The 24,840-nt window shown below is 45.4% G+C and overlaps 1 long non-coding RNA gene across 2 annotated transcripts; it reads right to left on the bottom strand.

Moving 5' to 3' along the window:
• Positions 1-8: 8 nt before the first annotated feature.
• Positions 9-22,012, bottom strand: LOC134730958 (uncharacterized). Of its 2 annotated transcripts, none has more exons than XR_010112905.1 (3): positions 19,289-22,012; positions 8,737-14,329; positions 9-1,007 (listed from the first exon to the last, which is right to left on the bottom strand). It is a non-coding gene; the product is annotated as an uncharacterized LOC134730958 (long non-coding RNA). The 2 variants fall into 2 exon arrangements; XR_010112904.1 differs by having other exon boundaries at positions 8,737-16,223; positions 18,259-22,012.
• Positions 22,013-24,840: the final 2,828 nt, after the last annotated feature.

A 24,840-nucleotide genomic window follows, 5' to 3' on the forward strand; every position in this document is an offset into this window, starting at 1 on the left:
GGCAAGTATGCATTTGTGAGGATTCCCCCAAATCCTTCCCCAAAGGGACTTAATTTATTTGGATGAGATTGTACACTGGGAAAAAGGGAATAGCCAGATATTTTGAGAACAATTGGACCCAGGATTTGCAATGACATTGATAGCCAGAGATCCAAGGTGTCATTATATCCCCTTCTAAGAGTGGAGGTCTATGAGGGCCAGGTGATAAATGGAGTTCCAGTAAAGTCCAGCTCACAGTGGACACACTGGGTCTGCAGATCCACCAGTGGTCATTTCTCCAGGCCTGAAGTGCACAACTGAAATGGGTGTACCTGGCAGTTGGAGTAACCTCCACATCAGGCCCTGGTCTGTGGATTATGAAGGTACCATAGTCGAGGAGGCCAAATGGAATCTCTGAACTGAACTCCTCACACCCCACACCCAGCCAAAGTAATAAAAAACAATATCATAGCAGGGGTTGGGGAGGGGAAGATTAATACCGTCATTAAAACTTAAGGATATAACAGTGGTGGCCCAGGTTATTTGCCAGTCTGGACTCTGCAAAAGCTGGTTGGATATTGGAGAATGACCATAGACTACTATGGACTTTTGCCAAGTAGTAGCCTCGATTTCAGTGACTGTATTGAACATGGCATCACTGTTAGGATGGATTAGCAAAGCTTCATAGGTGGTCATTGATTTGCTGAATGCATTCTTTTCCATTCTAATCAGAAAAGAGGATCAGAAACACTGTATTCTACTGCGATGGACAATAATAAGCATTCACAGTTTTGTCTTACATCTACAGGAACTCTTCTGTTCTTGGTCATCGTGTAGTCTGAAGACATCTAGATTACATCATTACATGGGTGCCAACCTGCTGATTGGTCAAAATGAGGAAGAGGTGGCTGGTATGCTAGAGGCTTGGGTAAGACACATGCACTCCAGTTGGGGGTGAGTAAGCCCTGTGAAGAGCCAGGGATTGGCCACTTCAGTGAAGATTTTAGGAATCCAGTAGAGTCAGGGGCCTACAAAGTAAAAAAACAAAACAAAACAAAAAAAAAACCTTTGTGTATCTTGCATCCTCTATCCCACTGAAGGAAGCCCAGCACCTTACAGGCCTTTTTGGGTTCCAGAGGCAACACATTCTGCAACTAGGAATACTGTTTTGGCCCATATACTGAGGGACACTAAAGGTGACCATCTTCAAGTGGAGGCTCAGAGTAGAAAGGGGTACTTCAGCAAGTCCAGACTGAGGTGCAATTGCCCTGCTGCTTAGGCCATGAATTCTGGCAGATCCTATGGTGGTGGAGGTGTCAGTAGTGAGAAAAAGCACAATATAAAGCTTACGGCAGGTACATTGGAAGAATTGCAATGGAGGCCGCTGGAACTTTGGAGTGAGGCTGTGCCATCATCCTCTGAAACTGATACAGCCTTTGAGAATCAGCTTTCAGCATATTACCAGGCTATAGTGGAGATGGAACACTTGACCAATTTGCCCATGGGGTACTTGGTGATCACGCATTGGGAACTGCCCATGGTGAGTTGGGTCCTGTCTGACCTGCAAAACCATAAGTCTGACAGCTGCAGTCCCATCATACCATGGACGTGGTCCATCCCAGGCTGGGGCTCACCTGGCCCAGAGGGCATGAGTAAGCTATATGAGCAAGTAGTGCAGACTCCCTTGTCATTCATCACATCATCTCTGACTGTATGTGAGATCCTGCATGATCGGCTGAAAGAGGAGGAAAATCCCAAGCTTCCTTTGCAAATGGGTTGGCTGAATATGGGGAGCAAACTAGAAACAGATGACAGTCTTCCATCCAAGTACTAACCAGGCCTGACCTGCTTAGCTTCTGAGATCAGAAGAGAAAGGGGGCTGAAGCCAGGGAGCCAAGTGGTCTGGCTCAACGGGTCCCAACCCCATGGAGCCCAGCAAGCTGAAACCCACGGGTTTGAAGTTCTCACTGCCAGCACAATAGTCTAAGGTCAACCTGAGATGCTCAAGCTTGGTGTGGGGAGGGACATCCGCCACTGCTGAGGCTTGAGTAAGCGGTTTTACCCTCACAGTGTAAACAAAGCTGCCAGGAAGTTCAAACTGGGCAGAGCCCACTGCAGTTCAGCAAGGCCACTGTGGTCAGATTGCCTCTCTAGATTCCTCCTCTCTGGGCAGGACATTTCTGATAAAAAGGCAGCAGCCCCAGTCAGGGGCTTACACAGAAAACTCCCATCTCCCTGGGACAGACCACCTGGGGGAAGAGGCAACTGTGGGCACAGCTTCAGCAGACTTAAATGTCCCTGCCTGGTGGCTCTGAATAGAGCAGTGGACCTCCCAGCACAGCATTCGAGCTCTGCTGAGGTTCAAACTGCCTTCTCAAGTAGGTCCCTGACCCCTTTGTATCCCGACTGGGAGACACCTCCCAGTAGGGGCCGAGAGACACCTCATGCAGGAGAGCTCTGGCTAGCATCTGGTGGGTGCACCTCTGGAACGAAGCTTCCAGAGGAAGGATCAGGCAGCAATCTTTGCATTCCACAGCCTCTGCTGGTGATTCCCAGGCAAAGAGGGTCTAGAGTGGACTCCCAGCAAACTCCAGCAGACCTGCAGCAGAGGGTCCTGATTGTTAGACGGAAAACTAACAAACAGAAAGGAAGAGCATCAACATCAACAAAAAGGACATCCACTCAGAGACCCCATCCGAAGGGCACCAATGTCAAAGACCAAAGGTAATAAATCCATGAAGATGGGGAGAAACCAGTACAAAAAGCCTGAAAATTCCAAATACCACAATGCCTCTTCTTCTACAAAGGATCACAACTCCTCGCCAGCAAGGGAACAAAACTGGACAGAGAATGAGTTTGACGAAATCACAGAAGTGGGCTTCAGAAAGTGGGTAATAACAAATTCCTCTGAGCTAAAGGAGCATGTTCTAACCCAATGCAAGGAAGCTAAGAACCTTGAAATAAGATTAGACGAATTTCTAACTAGAATAACCAGTTTAGAGAGAACATAAATGAGCTGATGGAGCTGAAAAACACAGCACGAGAACTTCGTGAAGCATACACAAGTATCAATAGCCGAACCGATCAGGTCGAAGAAAAGATATCAGACACTGAAGATCAACTTAACGAAATAAAGTGAGAAGACAAGATTAGAGAAAAAAGAATGAAAAGGAATGAACAAAGCTTCCAAGAAATATGGGACTATGTGAAAAGACCAAACCTACATTTGACTGGTGTACCTGAAAGTGAAAAGGAGAATAGAACCAAGTTGGAAAACACTCTTCAGGATATTATCCAGGAGTACTTCCCCAACCTAGCAAGGCAGGTCAACATTCAAATTCAGGAAATACAGAGAACACCACAAAGATACTCCTCGAGAAGACCAACCCCAAGATGCATAACTGTTAGATTCATCAAGATTGAAATGAAGGAAAAAATGTTAAGGGCAACCAGAAAGGTTGGGTTACCCACAAAGGCCGAAGCCCATCAGACAAACAGTGGATCTCTCTGCAGAAACCCTACAAGCCAGAAGAGAGTGAGGGCCAATACTCAACATTCTTAAATAAAAGAATTTTCAACCCAGAATTTCATATCCAGCCAAACTAAGCTTCATAAATGAAGGAGAAATAAAATCCTTTACAGACAAGCAAATTCTGAGAGATTTTGTCACCACCAGGCCTGCCTTACAAGAGCTCCTGAAGGAAGCACTAAACATGGAAAGGAACAACTGGTACCAGCCACTGTAAAAACATACCAAATTCTAAAGGCCATCAACACTATGAAGAAACTTCATCAACTAATGGGCAAAATAATCAGCTAGTATCATAATGACAGGATCGAATTCACACATAAAAATATTAACCTTAAATGTAAATGCGGTAAATGCCCCAATTAAAAGACACAGACTGGCAAATTGGATAAAGAGTCAAGACTCATCAGTGTGCTGTATTCAGGAGACCCACCCCATGTTCAAAGACACACATAGGCTCAAAATAAAGGAATGGGGGAATATTTATCAAGAAAATGGAAAGCAAAAAAAAGCAGGGGTTGTAATCCTAATCTCTGATAAAACAGACTTTAAACCAACAAAGATCAAAACAGACAAAAAAGGGCATTACATAAAGGTACAGAAATCAATGCAACAAGAAGAGCTAACTATCCTAAATATATATGCACCCAATACAGGAGCACCCAAATTCATAAAACAAGTTCTTAAAGACCTACAAAGAGACTTAGACTCCCACACAATAATAATGGGAGACTTTAACACCCCACTGTCAATATTAGACAGATCAATGAGACAGAAAATTTACAAGGATATTCAGGACATCAATTCAGCTCTGGACCAAGTGGACCTAATAAACCTCTACAGAACTCTCCACCCCAAATCAACAAAATATACATTCTTCTCGGCACCATATCACATTTATTCTAAAATTGACCACATAATTGATAGTAAAACACTCTTCACCAAATGCAAAAGAATGAAAATCATTACAGTCTCTCAGACCACAGTGCAATCAAATTAAAACTCAGAATTAAGAAACTCACGCAAAACCATACAACTACATAGAAACTGAACAACCTGCTCTTGAATAACTACTGGGTAAATGACGAAATGAAGGCAGAAATAAAGACGCCTTTGAAACCAATGAGAACCAAGACAACATACCAGAATCTCTGGGACACATTTAAATAAATTTCCCTCTACCCAGTGTGTAGAGGGTAATTTATAGCACTAAATGCCCACAAGAGAAAGCAGGAAAGATCTAAAATTGACACCCTAACATCACAATTAAAAGAACTAGAGAAACAAGAGCAAATAAATTCAAAAGCTAGCGAAAGACAAGAAATAACTAAGATCAGAGCACAACTGAAGGAGATAGAGACACGAAAAACCCTTCAAAAAATCAATGAATCCAGGAGCTGGTTTTTTGAAAAGATCAACAAAATAGATAGACTGCTAGCCAGACTAATATACAAGAAAAGAGAAAAGAATCAAATAGATGCAATAAAAAAAACAATGAAGGTGATATCACCAGTGATCCCACAGAAAAACAAACTACAATCAGAGAATACTATCAACACCTCTATGCAAATATACTAGAAAATACAGAAGAAATGCATAAACTCCTGGACACATACACCCTCCCAAGTCTAAACCAGGAAGAAGTTGAATCCCTGAATAGATCAATAACAAGTTCTGAAACTAAGGCAGTAATTAATAGCCTACCAACCAAAAAAAGTCCAGGACCAGATAGATTCACAGCCGAATTCTACCAGAGGTACAAAGAGGAACTGGCACCATTCCTTCTGAAACTATTCCAAACAATAGAAAAAGAGGGAATCCTCCCTAACTCATTTTATGAGGCCAGCATCATTCTGATATTAAAACCTGGCAGAAACACAACAAAAAAAGAAAATTTCAGGCCAATATCCCTGATGAATATCAGTATGAAAATCCTCAGTAAAATACTGGCAAACGGTATCCAGCAGCACATCCAAAAGCTTATCTACTATGATGAAGTGGGCTTCATCCCTGGGATGCAAGGCTAGTTCAACATATGCAAATCAATAAACGTAATACATCACATAAACAGAACCAGTGATAAAAACCACATGATTAGCTCAATAGATGCAGAAAAGGCATTCAACAAAATTCAACAGCTCTTCATGCTAAAAACTCTCAATAAACTAGGTATCGATGCAATGTATCTCAAAATAACAAGAGCGATTTATGACAAACCCACAGCCAGTGACTTACTGAAGGGGCAAAAACTGGAAGCATTACCTTTGAAAACTGACACAAGACAAGGATGCCCTCTCTCCACTCCTATTCAACATACTATGTTGAATAGGAAATTATGGCCAGGGCAATAAGGCAAGAGAAAGAAATGAAAGGTATTCAAATAGGAAGAGAAGAAGTTAAATTGTCTCTGTTTGCAGATAACATGATTGTATATTGAGAAAACCCCATTGTCTCAGCCCTAAATCTCCTTAAGCTGATAAGCAACTTCAGCAAAGTCTCAGGATACAAAACCAACGTGTGAAAATCACAAGCATTCCTATACACCGATAACAGACAAATAGAGAGCCAAATCGTGAATGAACTCCCAGTCACAATTGCTACTAAAAGAATAAAATACCTAGGAATACAACTTACAAGGGATGTGAAGGACCTCTTCAAGGAAAACTACAAACCACTGCTCAAGGAAATAAGAGAGGATACAAATAAATGGAACAACATTCCATGCTCATGGATAGGATAGATTCAATGCTATCCCCATCAAGCTACCAACGACTTTCTTCACAGAATTAGAAAAAAACTACTTTAAATTTCATGTGGAACCAAAAAAGAGCCCACATAGCCAAGACAATCCTAAGCAAAAAGAACAATGCTGGAGGCATCATGCTACTTGACTTCAAACTATACTACAAGGCTACAGTAACCAAAAGAACATGGTACTGTTACCAAAACAGATATATAGACCAGAGGAACAGAACAGAGGCCTCAGAAATAACACCACACATCTATAACCATCCGATCTTCGGCAAACCTGAGAAAAACAAGCAATGGGGAAAGGATTCCCTATTTAATAAATGGTGTTGAGAAAACTGGCTAGCCACATGCAGAAAACTGAAACTGGACCCCTTCCTTACACCTTACAAAAATTAACCCAAAGTGGATTAAAGACTTAAACATAAGACCTAAAACCATAAAAACCCTAGAAGAAAACCTAGGCAATACCATTCAGGATCTAGGCCCGGGCAAAGACTTCATGACTAAAACATCAAAAGCAAGGGCAACAAAAGCCAAAATTGACAAATGGGATCTAATTAAAGTAAAGAGCTTCTGCACAGCAAAAGAAACTGTTATCACAGTGAACAGGCAATCTACAGAATGGGAGGAAATTTTTGCAATCTGTACATCTGACAAAGGGCTAATATCCAGAATTTACAAAGAACTTAAACAAATTTACAAGAAAATAAACAACCCCATCAAAAAGTGGGTGAAAGATATGAACAGACACTTCTCAAAAGAAGACATTGATGCAGCCAACAAACATATGAAAAAAAGTGATCATCACTCATTGTTAGAGAAATGCAAATCAAAACCACAATGAGATACCATCTCATGCCAGTTAGAATGGCAATCATTAAAAAGTCAGGAAACAACAGATGCTGGACAAGATGTCGAGAAATAGGAATGCTTTTACACTCTTGGTGGGAGTGTAAATTAGTTCAACCATTGTGGAAGACAGTGTGGCGATTTCTCAAGGATTTAGAACCAGAAATACCATTTGACCCAGCAATCCCATTACTGGGTATATACCCAAAATTTATAAATCATTCTGCTATAGAAGACACATGCACACATATGTTTACTGAGGCACTATTCACAATAGGAAAGACTTGGAAGCAACCCAAATGCCCATCAATGATAGAATGGATAAAGAAAATGTGGCACAAATACACTATGGAACGCTACGCAGCCATAAAAAATGAGTTTATGTCCTTTGCAGGGACATGGATGAAGCTGGAAACCATCATTCTCAGCAAACTAACACAAGAACAGAAAACCAAACACTGCATGTTCTCAGTCATAAGTGGGAGGTGAACAATGAGAACACATGGACACAGGGAAGGGAACATCACTCACTGGGGCCTATCGGCAGGTGGGGGGCTAGGGGAGGTATAGTATTAAGAGAAATACCTAATGTGGATGACAGGTTAATGGGTGCAGCAAACCACCATGGCACGGATATACCTATGAAACAAACCTGCATTTTCTGCACATGTACCCCAGAACTTAAAGTATAATAATAAAAATAAATAAAAATGAAAAATAACAGATGACAGTCAGATTTAGGGGTGTCCCTGAAACTCAGTGGAGAGATGAGCTCTTCCCTGGAGACAGGGTTGTGAACAGTGCACCTTGTCATCAACCCTTTGCATAGGGAAATAAAAGTGGCCCAAGATGAGAATTTGTGCAAATCCTGGATAGTGACTAAGGAGGTGTGGGGCTGAGGTGTGTGAATGTACACTTGAGAGTGGGCATACAGTGTGAAGGATTCTGTTGCACATATTCATGTCTACTAGGACACATCCATCATGGAAGAGCCTCTGAACAATCAATTAGACAAGATGACTTGGCCCAGTGATGCCGGCTGTCAGTGTCCACCCCAGAACTGGCATGACAGGAACACGAACAGATAGATGGCTGAGGTGTGGAGATGGAGGCTGTAAGAGGTCAACGGCATGGCTCCGGCTTACCAGTCTAGCCACTGTGCCTCTGAATGTCAGCAGCAGAGCTGCACCTGCTATGGCGCTATTACCATAGGACACCAACCTAAAAGGGCCAGTGGTTTGTCTTCACAGGTGTAGATACTTTGGGAATGGATCTGCCTTTCCTGCCCAGAGCATCTCAGCCAGCACTACCATCTGGGGGATTATAGAATGCCTGAGCCATAGCCATGAGTCCCACACAGCACAGCAGCCAACTAAGAGACACACCTCATAGCCCACGACCATGGGGTTCACTCACTGTATCACACACTGCAACCCCCTAGGGCAGCTGGCCTCATAGAATGCTGGCATGGCCTTTTCAAGGAGCAACTGAAGTGCTGACTCAGAGGAAACCCCCACAAGGACGAGGTGCCATCCTTCAGTGTGCAAAGACTTGTATATGTCAGTGTGTCCCCAAAAGGAAAGACCCATGAGTCTGGAAACTAAGGAGTAGAAGCAGAGGTGACTTACCACCAGTCTCTAAGACCCACTGGGGGATTTGGGGCTTCCTGCTCTGCGACTCTGGGTTACGCAGGGTTGGAGGTCCGGATCCAAAAGAGGACACGCTCTGGCCAGGAGACACAGTAAGGGTCCTGTTGAACCGCAAGTCGAAGCTGCTGCCTGGACACGCAGGATGCCTCGTTCGCAAGGATCAGCAGGTTAAAAGAGAAATCATCTTATTGGCATGCGTTATTGACCTAATCAGCAGCAGGAGGCAGGCGCTCTTTTACCTAGTGGGGGCGGGGAGGAACAAGGGCAGAACCCAGGGGCTGGGCTCAGGTGCCTCCTGCGGCTCCCTCACCCACTTGTAACTGTGAATACGCAGGTGCAGTCACTCCAGACTGAGCAGGGTGTGATTCTAATTTAGACCCTTCAGGAACGAGGGTCATCCCATCAGGTAAGCTACCGACACCTGCTTACCTGATAGCTGAGGGTGAGGGGAATTTAAATGCCGGGCGGAGGAGGGGTTAGGGATGCTCCAAGACCCTCGGCCGTCACGGGGGCTGTGGTTTATCGCTCAGGAAGAAAGGCCCCTGGGAACCTTGGAGGAGCTGCTTTCTGAACTTCCCTGGTTGGAGAAACAGATCTGTGTGGGGCAAGGGGTGGGCGGTGGTGGTAATGAGCATGAGTCTCACGGACCATCATCAACGAGAAGCGTCAACAAATCAAGGGCCCAGGCGGCTGCGCGCAGACATCCATGGCTGTGTGTGCCCTGGGCTGCCCTCCCCGCGGGCAGCTCCCTGTGAGTGGCTGATTGCTGCAAGGATCTAACGCCGGTTCCTGGAAGACATCCACGGATAGCTGACTTTGGCTGGCTGGAGGACTCGCTGACCCTTCCTTAGAGGGCATGCAGTCTGGGACACGTCCACGCCACCTCCTTTCCCTCTCTCCTCTCTCTTCCCTTCCCTGGTTTGCTGTCGGACACGCCATCGCAGCCTATCTTACCTCCCTTCCCATTTTTTTTTCCTCACACAAGTGCTTTCTCTAATATAACCTTTACACATTTGATCCCGACTTGGCACCTGGTCAGTGGTGTGCTGGTAAATGGATCCCCCTCAAACAAAAGCTCTCATTTGTAGCATTGGCTGATTTCCACGGTATAGGTGGCCCCACCATGGCAGTCTTCTACTAATGGTTCTTGCGAAACTCCCAGGTAGCGGCTTCCATGAGCTGGCACCAGTCACTCCAACGCACCACTTCATGTGCCTCTGGGGGCTGAGAGACACGGAGGGGCGTGAACCCATGGTGGATCCTATGTGCTTCAGGGTAGGGTGAGTCAAAATCTGGGGAAGGCGGAGGAGTCTGCTGATTGCCAGCATTTGATCTCAGTAACAGGGTGTCTTCTCGGTGCTTGACATGTCTCTTCGGTGTTTCGGACACTAGAAATCTGACATGCGCCAGTCCTTAATGACATATCCACCGTTCTAGTCATTTGTCTCTATCCCCCTCAATCCAAGCAGCAATCCGCCATCTGATTAGCCTTCCTAAAGCAGCACTCTGACCATGTAAATGCCTCTGCTAAAAAGCTCCAATAGCTGCCTTTACTAGGGAGACGTTTCCCTAAACATGTGGAATGCTTTTGGAGGATGTTAATAGGTGTCACGAGAATCCCAGGGCAGCATAATCCAACAAGTTTGGGCAACACTGACTTTAGCAAAATGAGGCAGATATCTTTACGTCAGGATTTACCAATGTAAGCTAGTGTGCATGGCAAATTGGCCATAGGGCTATGCAGCCTTTCTGAGACCTGTTTGTCCATGGCTCCCTTCCTCCGCTTTTTTCAGAGCATCTCATAGAATTAGTGTCCTGTGGAACACTATGGAAACGGTGGATGTGCTGACTTAGAGAATAAAATCCAAACTCCCTAGTCTAGCCTTCAAGGCTCGCCATTGTCTGGGTTTCAATGGCTGGCTGACCTTGTTTTCCTTCTGGAACCCTTTGTTCCAGGAAACTTAAACCACTCACTGTGGGTACCCATGGATAGATACTTCACTGCCTTTGATCCTTTCGTGTCCTTCCCCTGGTCTCTAATGTCCTTCTTCCTCTTCTTTATATACTGAAATTCATCTGTTCTTTCAGGCAGCTCAATGCCACATTTCTATAAAGTCTCATCTGAAACTACATGAATTTGAAAAAAAATGTGGTAAAATACCCTTACATAAAATTTACCATCTTAATCATTTTTTAAGTATGTGGTTCAGGGGCATTAAGTACCTTCACAGTGTTGTGCAGTCATTACCCCATTCATTCCCAGAACTCTTTGGCAAAACTGAAAATCTGTTCCCATTGACAGTAACTTCCCACTCTTCCATCCTCCCCCCTCCTATCAACCCCCATTTTTATTTCTGTCTCTGAATTTGACTAGGTGCCTCATATAAGTGGAATCATACAGTTTTATTTTTTGTGTGTGATTGGTTTAGTTCACTTCATAGAGTTCATCGCACAAACAAATTCACGAAGGGCATAAAACTGGAAGGTCTCCAGAAGGCTCCTGACCTGGGTCCCCAAGGTCAAGCTTGGCAGCTCCTCCATCCTTCCATACTCATCCTGGAGCTCAGTGGCCCTGTTGAATGGAGATGTTGAAGGGTGAATGGGGAATTGTTTCTCAGCATTCCTGATCCCAACTACTTTGGGAAGAAGACATACACCCAGTGGACTGCTCTTTCTTTTTTCTTCTTCCACTCAAGGTACATCTATGTTGTAACACGTACCAGAATTTGTTTCCTTTTAAGGTTGAATAATATTCTACTGTTGATACATAGCATGTTTTACTCATTCATTCATTGGCCAGTGGACACTTGGGTTGCTTCCACATTTTGGCGATTGTGAATAATGCTGCTGTGAACATGGGTGTGCAATTATCTGTCTGAGTCTCTGCTTTCAATCGTTTTAAGAACATACCCGGAAGTGGAGTTGCCGAGTCATATGGTAATTCTACATTTAATTTTTTGAGGACCCGCCATATTGGCTTTCACAGCAGCTGCAACTTTTGACATTCCTGAACCCACACAAACTTTTACCAGCACACTCTGCATTAGTTATTAGTTATACTCCTCAGTATATTTTTAGCCATTTATACAAGTCTTCTCTTTCCTGTATTATAAGTCCCTAAAAGGTAAGAGGCATGACACATTTTTCTTTGCTTCTTCCCAGTTGTCGAGAATAGTGCCTTAATGTGGTGCTCACTGATGTTCTGTCCCTTAATATTGGGCCTCACCACTTGTGGGAGGACTGAATTTCTCTCCACACTGACATATTACTAGCAGTTTTCACTAATAGTCACACACATACACACACACACACACCAAAACACACTCACATCATAATCTTTCTACTCTTCATTGTGGTAAATAAAGCCTCTACCAAAGGATAGCAAAGAATGTTCAGACGATTATTTGCACCAAGAATGTCCTCCCAAAGCACCAGCATACCTAAAATGTTGGGTGGAGATGGTGCCTTTTCCAGTGGAAGCTACTCATGGCATCAGAACAAACCCACCCCACCGACAAATTCACAAAGGGTGTAAAACTGGAAGGCCTCCATCGGGCTCCTGACCAGGGCCTCCAAAGTCAGGTTTGGCAGCTCCTCCATCTTTCCATGCTCATCTGGAGCTCAGTGGCCCTGTTGAATGGACATGATGAAGGATAAATGGAAAACTGTTCCTCAGTATCCCTGGTCTCGACTACTTTGGGAGGAAGACATCCACCCAGCAGGCTGGTCTTTCTGTTTTCTTCTTCACATTCCTCTTCACATAGTTACTGTTCCTCTTTTCACAGGTTAACATTTAACTTGGAAAAAAAATTAGCTCCTTAGAATTTCGAGCAAATGTTAATCACTACCAGCAGTCCCCGCTGTCCACCTTACACCTTCTCCTGAGGTGGGCAAGGCTAATTTAGCTTGTCAGTGGAGGTTTTGTCTGCTGTTAACCTCTTCACCTCTTTGTCTTTCCCAAGTTTGTTTGCTTTACCAGGCTTTAATTGGATTAAGGTTCTGGTCTCAGAGACTTTCAGATCTGGAGCCTTTATTAGATGAGACGAGATCATAGAAAACAGAAGGTAGGGTGGGAGGGCCACTAATTCAACACCTGGCCCACAGGGGAGAATTAAATCCAGAATTAGTGAGACTTGGGAGCAGGACCTCCCCGTTGGGGTTTTCTTCATGTTCCAAACTGCTCTTTGGAATCCATTGTCTCAAGGACCCCATAGGAGATGAGAGTATAGGCATTACCTGCATCTCTCTCTCTCTCTCTCTCCTTTTTTTCATGTTTTAGAGAGGAGAGAGGAAATGTTGGTAGCTTGCTAGGGAGAGAAACAGTACAGTAAGACAGAGGTAGTGTGGTGTTGTGAAAAGCACCAAATGTTGTATATACAACTGGTTAAAAAACAAATCGGTAACAACTTGTGGTCTTCGCAACCAGCTTTTGTGGTAATCTGAACTTGGACACAGAGCATGCTGGGACCTTGGCTCCAGGATTGGGACAAATGGTCAGTATTTCAAACCACAGGACTCCAGAGGATCGGGTGAACTTGGGTGTCAAGATCTTCTGAGGAGGGCAAATGGGGAGGTAGAGGCCAATCTGATGGTTTGGAGTTTAGAAATAAGATATTCTACCAGGACCAGCATCACACGGCTTGCTTATTGCACAACTTCAGAGGAACTGTTCACAGCAGATTGGTGGTAGTTGTGGATACCTGTGGTCTTACCTGGCCAGCAGTACCTTTTTCTAGGTGGCTGCCCTCCCTGCCATCCACAGTTACCATAGGTGCTCCCTGCATGCACTTAACTCCAGCTTGATCAGTTGAGGTTTTCCATCCATTCGGTCAAGTTGACTGGCACAGGGGTGGCCACCTGACCTAAGCTGGGCTATAAAATGCAAAGCTTGGGACATCCCAATGGCCATGTTTCTTGCTGTGAACCTGGGAAGCAGAGGCCAGTTAGCAGAAAAAAAAGAAGATTTCAACATCTGCAGAGAGGCGCTGAGATGAGAAACTCAGAAAGAGATGTTCAAGTCAGCGTTTCTGCCTGTCCCTGGGGCACTGGGTTCCATGAGATACTAAATACCTCTGAGTGTTTCAGCTGGTTCAGCTTGGGTTTCTGTCACTTGAAATCATAAGAGTTCTGAATAATATGCTACAGATCAGGGTGAAGGATGCGAAAGTGCTTTGTTTTCAGTGCTTCCTCCGATTTGGAATAGGAGCCTTGTGGAGGTTAAATGTAGCTCTCAGGAATCGGAGGCAGGAAAGGTGTAGGAAGGGTTTCAGCAACCCAACCAAGGAGGGAGGTTTGAGGATTTAAGCAAATAAACCAGGTGGTGGGGAGGCACAGGACAATCACTGGGCATTCAGGTGAGCAGCGCACCACCCAGTGCAGGACTTAGGAGAGCTAGGCTTTATTCAGTGGGTAATGGGCTGCTGACTCCACCTCATTTGTCAAAACTGCACTGGAGTCTGGGCATGGTGGCTCTTACCTGTAATCCCAGCACTTTGGGAGGCCAAGTCAGGAGGATTGCTTGAGCCCAGGAATTCCAGAGCAGCCTGGGGAACATAGCAAGACTCTATCTCTACTAAAAATAAAAAATAAAATAAAATTAGTCAGGCATGGTGGCATGCCCCTGTAGTCCCAGCTAATTCAGAGGCTGAGGTGAGAGGATCACTTGAGCTCCACAGGTCAAGGCTGCAGTGAGCCATTATTTTGCCACTGCACTCCAGCCTGGGTGACAGAGAGAGACCTTGTCTCAAAACAAAACAAAACAAAAAAAACAAAAACAAACAAACAAGAGAACTGCCTTGGAATTTGCCAAAGTAATGATTGTCATGACAATAGCATCAACGACAACAAAAAACCCAAACCAACAACCCAATTAAGACATGGGCAAAGAAAGGACTTGGACATTTTTTCAAAGAAGGTAAACAAATGGTCAAGAAGGACATGAAAAGATGCCCAACATCACTAATCACTAGGGAAATGAAAATCAAAACCACAATGAGATACCACCTCACACCCTTTAAGGATGGCTACTATACACACACACACACACACACACACACACACACACACCCCACACACACCATAACAAAGATTGGCAAGGATGTGGAGAAATTGGAGCCCTTGTACAGTGTTGGTGGGTATATGGAATGATGTAGTATGGTAGGTCTTCAAAAAATTAAAAACAGAATTACCAGGCACTGTGGCTCACACCTGTAATCCCAGCACTTTGGGAGGCGGAGGCTAGTGGATCACTTGAGGTCAGAAGTTCGAGACCAGCCTGGCTGACATGGTGAAACCCCATTTCTACTAAAAATACAAAAATCAGCTGGGCGTTGTGGTGGGCGTCTGTAATCTCAGCCACTCAGGAGGCTGAAGCAGGAGAATCACTTGAACCCGGGAGGCAGAGGTTGCAGTGAGTCAAGATTGCGCCACTGCACTCCAGCCTGGGTGACAGAGTGACTCTGTCTCAAAAACAAAACAAAATAAAACAAAGCAAAACAGAATTGCCATATGACCCAGCCATTTCCACCTGCAATCTAGCCCCAAACTTTCCTTCTCCTATATTGTCATTGTACCTATGCTTAATTCTGCAAAACTTCCTCACATCTGGGATGGAGTGGATGCTAATCTTACCACTTACGGTGTTCCCTCCACCCCAGATCCCACCTGCCTCTTGAGGTTTCCCCAGCCCTCTCATTGGAAAACATGTCTCTTTCATTTGAACTCTCCTGGCATTTTGACTGTCTGTCTTGTATGGGACTGCTCATATTGGCTTTGTCATAATTGCTAATGTATTTGTCTTATCTACTGGACTGCGTGCTTGCTGAGGGCAGGAAGGGCGTGAGTCTTATTCATCCACAAATTCCACCTAGCTAACATTGGTGATTGACAGGCAGCACAATTTCAATAAAGAGTAGTTGAAAAACATGACTATAGGGGAGGATGAGAACCCTGGTTATTAATGGAATGAGAAATTAGCACAGAATTAAATTTAGGAACATGTACCACACCCATGTCTATTTTCTCCTCATTTGGCTTGTGAATAGGAACAGCTATCAGTCACTAGTGTGACCATGCTCGTCTTGTTATTTCTGCTGCACAGATGTACTGGGTTATTGTTTCAAAGAATAACCCTCCACAAAGGCTTGTTATCCCTGCTCCTTACACACACATGCATGGCAAGACAATCCTGGAGAGCCTGAAAGCCTTCCTAGAATCCCAGTGGGGAAGGTCAGGAAGATGTTCCTGGAAAATGGCCCCTTCAGGGACTGTGAAATTTTACCCTGGATGGGTGCGGTGGCTCATGTCTGTAATCCCAGCACTTTGAGGGGCCAAGGTAGGAGGATCATGTGAGTGCAGGGGTTTGCGACCAGCCTGGGCAAGATGGTAATATCCCCTGTCTACAAAAAAAATTTTAAAAATTAGCCAGGGGTGATGGTGCATGTCTGTAGTCCCAGCTACTCAGGAGGCTGAGGCGGGAGGATCCCTTGAGCCCAGGAGTATGAGGCTGCCGTGAACTGTGATTGTGCCACTGTACTCCAGCCTGAGCAACAGAATGAGACCCTATCTCAAAACATAAATAAAATTGTTCCCTGCTACGGTCTGAATGTTTGTGTCCCCCCGCCATTCATATGTTGAAATCCTGACCCCTTGAGGTGATGGTGTTAGGAGGTGGAGGCTTTTGAGGGGCAATGAAGTTGTGAAAGTGGAACCCTCATGAATAGAACTAGTCCCCTTATAATAGGCCCAAGAGAGCTCTTTTGCCCCTTCTGCCATGTGAGGTCAGTGAGAAGGCGCCATCTATGAACAAGGGAGTGGACCCTATCAGACCCCAAATCTGCCAGTGCCTTCATCTTGGACTTCCCAGCTTCCAGAATTGTGAGAAATTTATTTCTGTTATTTTATTTTATTTTTGAGACAAGGTTTCACTCTGTTGCCCAGGCTAAAGTGCAGTGGCATAATCATGGCTCACTGCAGCCTCGACCTCCTGGGCTTAAGCAATCCTTTTGCCTCAGCCTCCGGAGTAACCAGGATCACAGGCATGCACCACCGCACCCGGCTTATTTTTTAATTTTTGTTTTTTTGTAGAGATGGGGTCTCTCCATGTTGCCCAGGCTTGTCTCAGACTCCTGGGATAAAGTGATCCTCCCACATCAGCCTCCCAAAGTCCTGGGATGACAAGTGTGAGGCACCATGCCTAGCCCTCTGTTGTTTATAAGCCACCCAGTTTGTGGTCTTTTGTTACAGCACCCAGAAAGGACTAAGACATATTCCAAAGAGGCCCTGAACATGCGGAGCCTGGACTCATCCATTTCACAGGCCACGCACAGAACAAATGACAGGCCTGGCTTCAGATTTGGCATCTGAAAAAAGAGAAGGAGCTGCTCCTTGGGCCTAAGGGTAATGGCAGTGAGTATTCACTGAGCACTTACCATGTGCCAAATAGTATGCTCCACCTGCACTGTGTGGTAGATACTAACCATGTGGCTATTAAGTACTTGAAATATGCTCAGGGCTGGCGGCGGTGGCTCACGCCTGTAATCCCAGCATTTTGGGAGGCCGAAGTGGGTGAATCACCTGAGGTCAGGAGTTCGAGACCAGCCTGACCAATATGGCGAAACCCCATCTCTACTAAAAATACAAAAATTAGCTGACCGTGGTGGCACATGCCTGTAATTCCAGCTACTTGGGAGGCTGAGGCAGGAGAATCGCTTGAACCCAGGAGATGGAGGTTGCAGTGAGCCAAGATCGTGCCACTGCACTTTAGCCTGGATGACAGAGTGAGGCTCCGGCTCAAAAAAAAAAAATATATATATATATATATATTACATATATATATGTATTATATATATTATATATAATATATATTATATATAATATATATTATATATAAAATATATATTATATATAATATATAATATATATTATATAAAATATATATAATATATAATATATATTATATATTATATATAAAATATATATAATATATAATATATAATATATATTATATATTATATATAAAATATATATAATATATATGCTCAGTGCAACTGAAGAGCTGAATTTTTAATTTAAATTAAATTTTAATTTAAATTAATTAAAATTTAATTTAATTGTTAAATTTAAATTTAAATTTAAAAACAGATACTCTATTCAGTTATTAGAAAATATTTAAGAATGGTTGGAACTAACATGGGTATGTGAATGTACTTTTTCAACTATTATATAAATCTTATGAAATCTAAATGAGAAACAAGTATTTCTGATGAAAATTTAGCATCTGAATTGAGATGCATTGGGAGTATAAAATACACATCAGATTTTGAAGATTTAGTATGAATAAAAGAATGTTAAACTTCTCATTAATATGTATTATTTTTTGAGATGGGGTCTTGCTCTGTCACCCAGGCTGGAGTGCAATGGTGTGATCATGGCTCACTGCAGCCTCAAACTCCTGGGCTCAAGTGATCCTTCCCCCTCAGCCTCCTGAGTTGCTGGGACCACAGGTGTGCACCATCATGACATTTTTGATTATATGTATTGGGTTAAATAAAATATATGATTAAAATTAACGTCATATGTTTCTTTTTTACTTTTAAATGTGTGGCTACTAGAAAATTTTAAACACCACATATGGCTTGTGTTATATTTCTATTGAACAGAGCTCTGTGATATGCTGAATATTTTCACATGCATTATCTCATCTCCTCCTGACAATAACCCTTTGAATTAGATAGCATCATTATATCACCTTCTTACAGAGGATGCTCAGAGAGGTTTAACAACCGACGCACAGTTACACAGCCTGGTGGTAGCGCCGGGGACCAAGCAGACGTAATGTGATAACCAGGCTGGCGGTCATAGCGGGCTTCGCTTTCTCTGGGGGCTGAGGCCTTAACATCCAGGGGCTTTTCACGGAATCACACAGAGTGTTACAGTCTCAAAGGCTCTCATAGGCATTCCTTTTGGTAATATTTTTGGAAGATGCTATACATACAGCAATTTTTATAGCTCTGATTTGGCATTTCTGAATGTACTGGAAGCCTCAAAAAGAAAAAAAAGGAAGGTACCAAGTCTGTCTGGGCTTCTGAGAGGCCCTGGGATCACATTAAATAATTTTCCTAGCTGCTCCCACATGCTGTCTTGGATAGGTTTTGGTCAATAGTGTGATGAGTGATTCGGGAATCAGATAGGACAGGTTTAGTACAATAGAAAAGCAGTCCAGTCCAGGCACAGTGGCTCAGGCCTGTAATCCCAGCACTTTGGAAGGCTGAGTGGGGCAGATCACCTGAGGTCAGGGGTTTGAGACCAGCCTGGCCAACATGGTGAAACACCATCTGTACTAAAAATACAAAAATTAGCCAAGCATGGTGGCGCACGCCTATAATCCCAGCTACTAAGGAGGCTGAGGCAGGAGAATTCCTTGACCCTGGGAGGCAGAAGTCGCAGTGAGCCAAGATCATGCTGCTGCACTCTAGCCTGGGTGACAGAGCGAGACTCCATCTAAAAAAAAAAAAAAAGCGAGGCTACCTACCTTCACACTATGCTGTTGCTGTTGATTAATTGTCCACATGAAGGCGGCAAGATGCTGAGGTAGGAGTAGAAGGCTGGAAAGAAGGGAGAGATAATTGACATTTCCAAAGGCAAAGTTTTCTAAGAGGCTGGCTGGAGGCTGGGAAGGCTCTCACTCTCCCTGAAAGTCCTAACACATCTGCTTCTTGCCCCACGAGAACTTGCTCCTGGGTGCCGGCTTTGCCATTTGCGGGAAGCTCAGATGCACTGAGAATGGGACATGGGACAGGGTGCTTGGAGAGCCGGGGCTGCAAGGACATGAGAGAGTTCCGGTTAAGCAAGGGAAGGAGCTGGCTGAGGATGGGAGAGTGACCAAAACCAACCCAGGGAAGTGTCCAGTCCCAAGTTCCAGCTTTGCCTGGAGCCACTTTGCATCTACCTTGGGTTATCAGGTTGAAGTGGGCTTACTGTGTCACATAGTCTGGTATTTAATCAAATAATTCGTTAAATATAATTCATGGAAGCCGAGCACGGTGGCTTATGCCTGTAATCGCAGCACTTTGGGAGGCCGAGGCAGGTGGATCACCTGAGGTCAGGAGTTCGAGACCAGCCTGGCCAATGTGGCAAAACCCCATCTCTACTAAAAAATACAAAAATTAGCTGGGCGTGGTGGTGCACGCCTGTAATCCCAGCTACTCTGGAGGCTGAGGCAGGAGAATTACTTGAACATGGGAGGCGGAGCTTGCAGTGAGCCGAGATTGCACCACTACATCATTCCAGCCTGGGTGACAGAGTGAGACTCTGTCTAAAAAAAAAAAAAAAAAAAAAAAAAAAAAAACTCTTGGAAATAGCAAAATCAGAATTCACGATTATGCAAAGGGCTGGCTTCAAATTTGCAAAGATGCAGTAGCCTTGACCTAGACTGATATCTACCTGTCATCACAGGTATCGACATCACAGATGTCCCTGCCAAAAGCTTGGGGTGCTCCTACCAGTTGGTACTAATAGAGGAGGCAGAGGACAGAGCAAGCCATGAGGATTCATTAGGCTTCTTTACATGTGTTTTCCTGTTGTGTTATGTTTAAAAGGTTGAGCACCCATGTGTCTGGAACAAAGGAACAATGATGTTATCCTCAAGCAGAAAGTGGAGGCTCTGATGTGATTCTTCCTTACTGCTTTTGGGTGCCTTTACAAGAAACTCCTACAATTAGACTTGGTAGGTAAGTGCCTCTTTTCTTTCTTTCTTTCTTTCTTTCTTTCTTTCTTTCTTTCTTTCTTTCTTTCTTTCTTTCTTTCTTCTCTTTCTTTCCTTCTTTCTTTCTTTTTTTTTTTTTGAGAGTTTCTCACTATTGTCTCCCTGGCTGGAGCACAGTGGCCCGGACACAGCTCACTGCAGCCTCATCCTCTGGGGCTCCAGCGATCCTCCCACACTTAGCCTCCTGAGTAGCTGGGACTGTAGCTGGGATTGTGCCCCATCACGCCCGGTTAATTGTTTTGTTTTTTTTGTAGAGATGGAGTCTTGCCATATTGCCCAGGCTGGCCTCAAACTCCTGGGCTCAAGTGATCTTCCCTTCTTGGCCTCCCAAAATGCTGGGATTACAGTTATGAACCACCATGCCCACCTCTTCTAAAATGTTAAATATCTCTGGGGAAGTTAAAAGACTTGTTCAAGTGGCTCACGTGTTAGTATGAAATGCTTTAACCTCACTGTCTTTATCCTAATACCTCTTGAGCATTGAGAATATAGATACTTTCAAGGGGCTGGGGGAAGGAGAGTAGAAGGAAATAGAAGTTGATTATAGTTGTTGTTGTTGTTGTTGTTATTAGTCTTGTTTAGAGGGCATACCCCAGTGGGAAAGGCCTCGGTTGAGATGTGAATTGGAGTGGTGACAAGAGAGATTTGAATATGAGGATCTTTGAAAGTTAAAGTGCTCTCGAAGGACCATAGAAGGGTTCTAAAAAAGAGTTTTGTTTTTTTTTTCCCTCTTGTTTTCCCAGAAATTCTGTCTGGGACTGGGCACGGTATGTGGGGTCTTTATGCTTGGACTATTTTAAAAATAAAACTCAGCTGGGTGCGGTGGCTCATGCCCGTAATTCCAGCACTGTGGGAGGCCAAGGCGAGTGGGTCACCTGAGGTCGGGATTTCGAGACCATAGGCAGTCCTTTGGTAATATTTTTCGAATATTACCAATTCACCTGGCCGACATGGTGAAACCCTGTCTCTATTGAAAATACAAAAAATGAGACAGGCATGGTGATGCCTGCCTGTAATCCCAGCTCCTCGGGAGGCTGAGGCAGAAGAATCTCTTGAACCTGGGAGACCGAGGTTGCAGTGAGCCGAGATCATGCCACTGCATTCCAGCCTGGGCGACAGAGCCAGACTCCATCTCAAAAACAAACAAACGAGCAAACAAAAAAAGAAAAGAAAAGAAAAGTCCATGCCTCTGGACAAGCTAGGCAGGGGCTGAGGATAGAAGATGAACCAGAAACACTGTTAGCCCCCTCCTTTCCTAGGACGCCACTCTAACTAGCCTTTGCCCAAGAGGCCTTCATGCCTAATTGTAGCTTTTCAACAGGAAAAGCAGGACAGCTGCTGCTAATTTAATTACATCCAATTTGGGTGGTATTTATTGAGCCTTCTGCGTAAGGCACCTTCTTAACAATGTCCCAGCCCTCCACCACAGTCACCACCCACCTCCCCCCTACGACAAATCTGACCATAGGATTTCCAGGCGGAGAAGAAAAACTCCCACCTCGGGCTTCATCTGTAGGGGCCGCAGTCCAAGCCAGCAGCTCTGACGTATTGTTTTCTCTGCATTCGGTTCTGATGCCGACACTGCGCAGGTTGTTACGGAACTGCTAGAGATAAGTGTGAGGGCACATTAAGGCATGGGAGGCATTCTTTCCAAGGGGGGAAGGAGAGGAAGCAGACAAAGAAGGGCCTCTGCTGTCGTTAGGATTCTCACTTGTATGTTTCTGTTTCCAGAGCACCAGTGATGGGAAGTGTTTGCTTCTATTAGTGAACTCAAGGCACAAAAAACCAAGGCAAAAGAACACTTTTTAAAGGCTCTTGCCCCCAGTTGCATCAGCTCCATCAAGCAGGGTTGCGCAGTGCAAGGCTGGAATGGTTTCCAGGGCCTCTGTGGGGGAGGAGGGGAGAGCTACCCTCCTCATCTCTGAAAATAGTGCTTTTTCAAGTTTCCCTCCTTGAAATGTGGAATGACATCCTCCAAGCACCCTGTTTGAATCTATGGTGTTATGTCTATGTGGTGGCTTTAAGACAGTCTCGGAGGGGCTCCTAGGGAGGTGGGGAGGGGAGCCCTGAGGCCGGGGCACCTTGCTTGCTTTTGATGGAAAACTGCTCTCCAAAAATGGCTCCAGAGAAAGCAAATCTTGGGATAGTGGAGAAGCTTAGATTCCTTTTTAAATGGAAATTATTTCCACTGCAAAGAAGACATTTCCCTCAAAAAGGGGAAAACGTCTTAAAGACACCTCCCCCAGCTCAGCTAGCGCTGGGACACAAGCAAAATGCCTGACGGGCCGGTAAATCATCTTGGGAGGACAGAGTTTGAATACAGGGGAAGGCAGAAAAGCAGAAGCCCGGCATAGTGTGAGCTGATTCCAGCAGAGGCTGAGAGCAGCAAGGGGCCTGGGCTATGGGATACATAATTGGCTAACGAATAATAAAGCCAAAATTGGATATTAACAGCAATTAATTTCTGTAGAGGCACTGGGGAAAAGAGCTGCAGAAAACCCCATTGGGCCTTAAGCCGAAGCAATCTGAAATTAAACCAGTGTCTCAATTAAATGGGAATAAATATTGCCACATCAATCTGTGTAGAGTGGGAGGGGGCTGACAGAAGCCCCCCGTGCAGCTCAGGGCACCTTCCCGCACGTCCGAAGCTCTCGGTGGCACAGCCTCAGTCAGGCACATCCTGGTCCTGACCTGTGGCCTGTAGAGGCCACCCGGCCCATGACCTTGAGGCCAGGGCTCTGAAAGTTATTTCAGGGGACGGCCTGTTGACCCAAAGGGACCTTGCATCACTCACTGCACGCTGATGGACCCAACAGATGAGGAAATGGAAGGAATTGAGTTTTTTTGCAAACAGAGACCGCGTCCTAATGGCAGCAGCGGTTGCATTTGCAAGGAGATTCATGGAGACAGAAAGAGCCTTCTGCGCCTTCCTTCCAACCGACTTCGAGCGGCTCCGTCCCCTCCGGCTTCGGATCTGGAACTAACGCTGACTAAGGCCGAAGGAGGAATGTGTCTTTTTCTTTGTGGGTTGAAGATTTTTGTTGTGGTTTTGGCTTCTGTGGAGAGGGTTGCGGGGGTGGGGAAGGACGGTGTTTGGGGATGGCGAGGACACGTCTCTGGGTCCTGGGGGAAGATGCCCGCTCCCTGGCCGGGTCACTGGGGGTATGCGGGAGAGGAGGCTGGATGTATGGGCGGGGCGTCCTAATGGGGAATCCAGGAGGATGCACTGAGACGGACCCCCCACTCCAGCAAATAAAACCCAACCCCCAAGCGCTTTCGCGGCGGGGTCCTCTTCCCAGGCTGCACCTGCCAGCCCCTCTTTCTTGCAAGTTCTGAGGCTTCCCGGGATGCAGGGTGGGGTCCTCGAGGCCGCAGGTACTGAAGTGGATCAGAGAGAGGCCCGGAGCCGCACTGCGGGCGCCGGGCGCACAGGCTCACCGGCTGCACGGCCGGGAGGGCGCGGCTTCTAGGCCCAGGCCTGCGGCTGGGGAGCGCTGTGGGTGGCCAGGGGAGGACGTGACCTCCCGCCCAGGCCTTCGGTCTGGCTCGGCCACCCTTGGAAGCAAAGGATGTACCCTCGTCTCAATTCGTCCCGCTTCCTGCCCCCGACTCCGTAAAAATCTCTAACGTTGACCGTCGAGTGTCCATCTGGCAGCTAGAGTGAAATCGATGTGCATGGAAAATGGAAAAATGACCTCTCCGGGGACAGTCCCTGGCGTTTGTCGCCCTGACCTCTTCGCCTCCCCCTCGCCTTAGAACTTGGGCTTGGGGCTCATCCTAGAAAGACCCTGAGACTAACCCGCGTCTACCCACAACTCGGATGGATCCAAAGCTTTGGGAACTGCAGGAGGACCCGAATCTCAGGAGTTCCAGGTCTGCATGATTCGGGAGAGAGAGAGAAAGGAAAAAAAAAATCAAGACTGGGAAATGGGAGCAAAAAAGAAAAGGGAAACCAGCGCCTGCTCATCTTCTCCTTGCTCCATGGAGAAGTCTCGGGTGCATTCGAAGAGAAAGAGACGAGAATGCCTCTTGCGTGCTGGGAAGCGAGTCACTGAGAAGCCCTGGGCGCGGTCCCGGCCGACGGGGCCCGAAATGGGGCCCGCGCCCACAGTCGCGGAGCCGCAACTCGCCGCAGAACCGCCCTGGGAACATCACGCGAAGTTGCAACATGCACTTGCAGCGGAAGTATTGCCTCTTGGACCCCAGGTCTCAGTATTTTGTGTGTGCTTAAGCAACAAATAGGTTGGATTTGAATTTCAAAAGAATCCTCCCACTGTAATTTTGAGAGAGAAAGCCCTTAGTGATTCTGGAAGTTTGTT

Source organism: Pan paniscus, chromosome 7 (assembly GCF_029289425.2).
Source record: "Pan paniscus chromosome 7, NHGRI_mPanPan1-v2.0_pri, whole genome shotgun sequence".
Taxonomy (NCBI): Eukaryota; Metazoa; Chordata; class Mammalia; order Primates; family Hominidae; genus Pan; species Pan paniscus.